The sequence below is a fragment of the Amphiura filiformis genome, chromosome 4 (genome assembly GCF_039555335.1).
Source record: "Amphiura filiformis chromosome 4, Afil_fr2py, whole genome shotgun sequence".
In the NCBI taxonomy this organism is placed as follows: Eukaryota; Metazoa; Echinodermata; class Ophiuroidea; order Amphilepidida; family Amphiuridae; genus Amphiura; species Amphiura filiformis.
In genome coordinates, this window is record NC_092631.1 from 26523541 (window position 1) to 26529804 (window position 6264).

Sequence of the window (6264 nt, forward strand, 5' to 3'; positions counted from 1 at the left end):
TCACATTCCATAGCAACATGATTTTTTCATATTTCCGATGCAATTCAGTGATCACATTGTGTTTTCTGGGGATTTCCCGATCCATAAATACACCTGACTGACTTTGTTATTGTGACGACATGGGAGGGAATACCCATTTCTCATGAATAGTTTTAAATATAAACAAAGTAAATGATCAAATTAAATCACCCAGGGAACATCACGATATCAAAACAAAAACCATGCCATCACTTTGATTTTTCATGTCCGAGGAATTGGTGTCACATTTACCGTTCAGAGAAGAACGGCAGTCTCTTGCTCAGATTGATGCGAGCGCCCTTTAAAAAAAAATGAGCGACATACGCGGAGCTTTGTGTTCACTTCAAGGGCGCCGATTTGCGCTGACCAACGATTTGACGCACAATTGCCCAATCAGAATATCGGTCTGTTGCTATGATTGTCAGACGATTGATTCAGCCAATGAAAACTCCTCATCCTTGTTTACGCTCTGCACGCTCTCCAAATGTAAACAAGTGCCGTTCTTCTCTGACAAAAATTTTAGTATAGTGCATTGTGTCGTTTTCTGTAACAGCAACACATGTACCTTAAACCATTTTAAAATCCTTGCATACAAATCTTCATTGTTAAATCCTTGGTGCAAAATGTTCCATGAAGGATTTCACTGATATCCTAATTTATGGAATCACCCACATCCGTGAAAGAGGTATTTCCACTTTAGGGGGATTTCTCGATCAGCGAACTTCTAGGAAATTGAAACATGGTGCATATAATATTGGTCGTCATATAATGTTGATTATTCTTTTTGGATACAGATTGTACTAAATTAGTACCCCACCAACAAAACACACAAAAACATGCCACCGTCACAGACATCAAACTAGCCCATAGTACATTATTAGCTATTATTAGAGAGATTCATGTTGACAAAACCAAATACATTTTGGTTTCGGCATGGAGCCTAATGGGTTTCGGTCATCTTGGTCGAAGCCTCGAAGGCCATCTTTGGACATCTTGGTTGAAGACCGTCTTCGGTTTTTACGGTAGTCGATCCTTGCTTCTGATTGAGTTAACGTCAACAGGGCTAGGGGCGAACTTTTGCCCAGATGTTGACCATACTATACCGTATGTGACTAAAAAAGACATGTCCCTTCATCACTGTTCATGGAGTTCGGGTTTCTTTTTATTCAGATAGATTCCTTAAGGGCTCGGATAGCGACGTTTTCACGTATTTTTGTGGGACCTGAGAACACATCAGACATTACATTTTGAATACGATCAATGCCCTTCTGATATCATATAATTTTGATTTTTTGAAATTCGCGATGTAATACACATTTTATGACAAATGATTAAAAATTTATATTTTTGAAATCTAACAGTCCTCAAAGTATACTTTATAAATCTATTGATATGTACTTAAAGTGTATGTATAGCTGGGATGAAAAGCCGGCGATCAATTGGAAATTTTGACCTTTTCATAATTATTAAAGATATACTTTTTTTTTCCAAAAAGACCGAAAATTTGTTGGTCTTTGGGGGGAAATATCTATAAAGAGGTTTCGGTATTGATCGTAATCGGAGACTGGTCACTTGTCAGTCGGCAAGAAATATTGATTATTGATGAATCCCATGCATGTGAAACTTGAAACCCTACTGGCCAGTCTCCAATGACCAAACTCCAATTACAGCTGGCGGTCCGTGATCCCTCGTTTGGTTAATTCAACAGTGAACATGGCAGCAGATGATGATCATCAATCCAACAAAGCTACCACAACCCGAAGTAACGAAGTTACCACTTTATTAAACCTAAAGTTTTTTGAAGAAAAAAAGATTGATATTAAGCGCCATTTCTCTTAAATCGGTACACAGTGTCATCGCCCCGATATCTTCATGGCAGATCGAATCCACTTGTTCTTCAATAGCCACGCATTTTTATCCGAGCTGTTTAAGACGCATAATGGGCCCCGGGACATCCGACTAAGGCTATTGACAATAGCCCGGTGACTGACCTCTATAGATCTCAGTGAGCCTGGTACGTCATCTGCATTAGACTGCCTCCACCAGTGGTCCACATTGCGCTTGTAACGTGATATGTTTCGTTACCCCGATTGTTTACGAATGAGGACAGCTGTCATTTTTTTCTGTTCTGCACATTATAAAATCTGAATTTTTGTCAGTTTTTGATTTCAAAACGCACGAGTGTTTGCCAATACGCTCGCTAACGACTATCATGTTCTTTCAACACATATATTCAAGTGCAAGCCTTAAGATTTGCTTCTTTAGAAAGCAAAAATTACGGGAGATATTCATCATTTTCTATCCCGGTATCTAAAGATTTATCGTCTGAATATCAAAACTGTGCACATACACGTGTATCGATCCCGGGTATTGATTTAGTTTCCCTGCTGTATAATGCAATTATTTACCAGGCGATGTCGATGTGCGGTATACAGCACTCTGACGATGCTAAAAACCATTTTTAGGTGTATTGGGGTGTAACTTGGTGGGGTGGTGGTAAGTGGCTGCCCTAAGACTTGATGCAATTTTTGGCGCAAATTAGGTAGCTAATTTGCATATTTAACTTCAAACTTGTTTTCTGGGTGGTTTTTTTTTGCCATTTCGAAGAGCTGGTGAGGCATATAGGGATGTAACTTGATGAGGTTGTGGTAAGCGGCAGTCGTAAGATCCGATGCAATTTTTGTCGCAAGATATGCAAATTAGTCACCACATTTGCCTATTTTTTTATTTGTCGAAATGCTTTTGGCCATTTTTCGGAACTGATGAGGCATATAGAAATGTAATTTGGTGGGGTGATGGTTAAGAGCAGTCTTAAGATCAGATGCTATTTTTGTCACAAAATATGCAAATCAGCCACCTTATTTCCTTTTTTTCTATTTTTAAAAACGCTTTTTGCCATTTTTCGGAACTGGTAGGGGGTATATAGATGTAACTTGGTAGGGTGGTGGTAAAGGGGCAGTCTTAAGATCCCACGTGATTTTTGTCGCAAAATATTCAAATTAGCCTATTTGCATATTTGTTTATTTTTAAAAAGGCTTTTTGCCATTTTTTGGAACTGGTGAGGCGTATAGAGATTTAACTTGGTTGGATGGTGGTAAGGGGGCAGCCTTAAGATCCCATGTGATTTTTGTTGCAAAATATGCAAATTAGCTACCTCATTTGCATTTTTTTTTTTAAAAACGTTTTTATCTAGAATAGAAGGCTGACGCTGCGCCAAAACACGTATGTATTGTATATAATTATTTAATGATAAATGAACTACCACTAAATGTTCCTGTCAGCCCTGCAGTGCAAAACTTCTCATCTTTAACATTACATTCAAATAATAATTACATTGTAAATTGGAACTGACACCATTTTTTTCAGGAATATCTTGTTTAACTAAAGCTTACTCCGTATGGAAATGCATCACGGATATACAATATGCAATGCTGATATGTGGTATGATAAGCAACCTAGGCGTTCCGGTCATTGACAAATTCGTCCGGAAACATTACAAAAGGGGTTGTCTTCATATTTTCCCGTTCCGACTTTATCTAAAGATATCATTTTTTCGAGGGTTACACCCCTAACACAAAGGCTCAAATTTCTTTCTTTCGGAGGTGCTGGGCATGTTCTCAACTTTTAGGCTATACGAAATATTCGTTCCCCGACACACTGAGCGACTTTTAACAAGTCTAAAAAGTTCGTACATACCCGACACACTGAGCGACTTTTAACAAGTCTAAAAAGTTCGTACATACCGACACACTGAGCGACTTTTAACAAGTCTAAAAAGTTCGTACATACCGACACACTGAGTGACTTTTAACAAGTCTAAAAAGTTTGTACATACCCGACACACTGAGCGACTTTTAACAAGTCTAAAAAGTTCGTACATACCCAACACACTGAGTGACTTTTAACAAGTCTAAAAACAGGACCATTTTTGTTTATTTCGGAAATAATGCTAAAGTGACATTGACCATGTCGATTGGTCTGTAAAGGCCAAGGTCTTTACAACTAGTATTTATTGATCAAGGTGTAATATACACTTCCTATTAACGCAATCCCATTGTGGTGATAGTGATAATGACCAAATTAGTCTGCGCTAGTATAGATTATAATAGTTTTTGGCGAAGCCGGGGGGGTCCACTATGACAAAAGTAAAAATAAACTTGTCAAAACGACAAAACGTTGGGAAGATGATTTAAGAACTTGACAAAGACTCACAACATTGCTTCTTGAAACTCTGAAAATCATCAGCAAAAAAACGAAAATACGCAACAAAGAGCGGAAAAGTTGCGTTAGTCACGACGAAAAATGCGCTCAACAACGTCAGACTCCTATAGACGAATCCAACGAGCCAAGTCATGGTCAGGATTTGGTCGGCCATCTTTGGGTCCCCGCAACACCAAAAAGCCGCTTAAAAATCGATGTTAGATTCTTTTGTGTTGTAAACTGTCATCATTCTTTTGTCTACGTGTAACACGGGTGATAGAATGCAGTTTCAAATACCCTCCAAGGCCGCATTATGTCACATTTTAGGTAAGATTGAGCTGACGGGGACCCAACTTTGGCAGCCATTAAGGTATAGGAATGCGTGAAATTGGATTCGTCTATACAATCAAGGCCACCGTATTCCGACGTTTGCGCATGTTTTGCCTCTGCAACAGAAGTTAAGTTTTCGATCATCATGTCGATTGTCTGTATGTCTTAATAGAAATCAGGATGTGGCAATAGCTAATTTGCATGTGTCCCATGTTAATAGCGTATTGTTATTAAAATAACGTCGTGACCTCAGGCTAGGGACGCTGAATTTTGCAGAAACCCCATTGAAATTGAACAACCAGCTCCAAAGATATTAGCAATTAAAGAGTTTCCAAAACAACAGAAAACAAAAGGAAATATTTCCTATGGCTATATCTCAAAATCAATATTTCCGAGTTCCGACTGATTTTGCTTGATCGCATCACAAAATAATGTAAATTGTTTAATTTATTGTGTGTAAAGTTTGTACGTAAATTTTTAGCATCGGGTGAAATCTAGCTAAATCTAGTTGTGTCAAATTCTGCTTCATCACCCCATCTGGATGATAGAATTAAATTCTAATAGATGTGCAGTAAATACGATTTATCAGCACTTAAAAAAGATGTTAACTGACCAAGATAAACAATTGACACGACAATTAATTGCATGTATTTAATTAAAACCAGCCGCCAATCTTAAATACTGCAGGCGGGCCCACGTGCTTTTCAATACCAGACACGTCAATACTTCAACCTCAGTGTGACCTCAGTCAGACGTTTTTGATTCATTTGTGCTTTACTAACCCCGTAGTCACTATTGTGTGATTTTCTTTACCTACTTATAAAATCAATAATTCATGAAATATGAACACACAGACAAATACGGTGCCATAATGCAATGTCACGTGCTGAGGTATACATGTTTTTGTGACTTCAAATACTCTCTGGTACTTCATATTTTTATATACCTGTCATGCATTTCCTTCCTATTATTGAAAGTAAGTCCTAATTTCGATATTGCTATGAAAAAAAGCAAAAAAGCAAACTAAAACAGTACCAACTGACCAGCAGGGAAACTTTGAATGGATCTTAAAAAGATTCAAGTAGTGTACATAACCAAGGAAAATAAATGTTAAAAACTGTTTTAATATGTACAACAACATCCAAAATTTAGGGTTAAAAAGACAAAACAACCGACGTTTCGGGAGCATAAAAACATCCCTTTGCAAGGTTAAAACAAGTAGCACTAGTAGCTAGCACTGCAAGAGATTAAATGAGAAAGACAGCAAAAGAAAGTGACAAGCATAGAATGAAAAGAAATTAGAATGATAATAAGAACATACAAGGGAAAAATCAATTAGGTGAGAAAAACAGGCATGTGCAAGTATAGCAGGCCAACCAGGTCAAAAAGGAGAAAGCAAATCTATGGTCAGCCATTCTAGTCAAAAGATAAACAAACAGAAAGATATCAAAGGGAAGGGAAAATTTTGAAAAGCCAAAGGCCTAACAAAAAATAAAGGACCACTGTTGGTACCATCCGATACCCGAAACTGTACAGCCCGCCTAGGTGGGACATCCAGGACGTACCAACGTCTCCACGCGTCGGCTCCGCCTCCCAGACCATACAGCGGGGTACCAGAGATACCAAGGTGGTCCGATTTTGCAACAAACAAAAGATTGAAGAAAAACAATGAGGGAGGACCAGAATAACTGACCAAAGAAAATTTGTTTAACGATG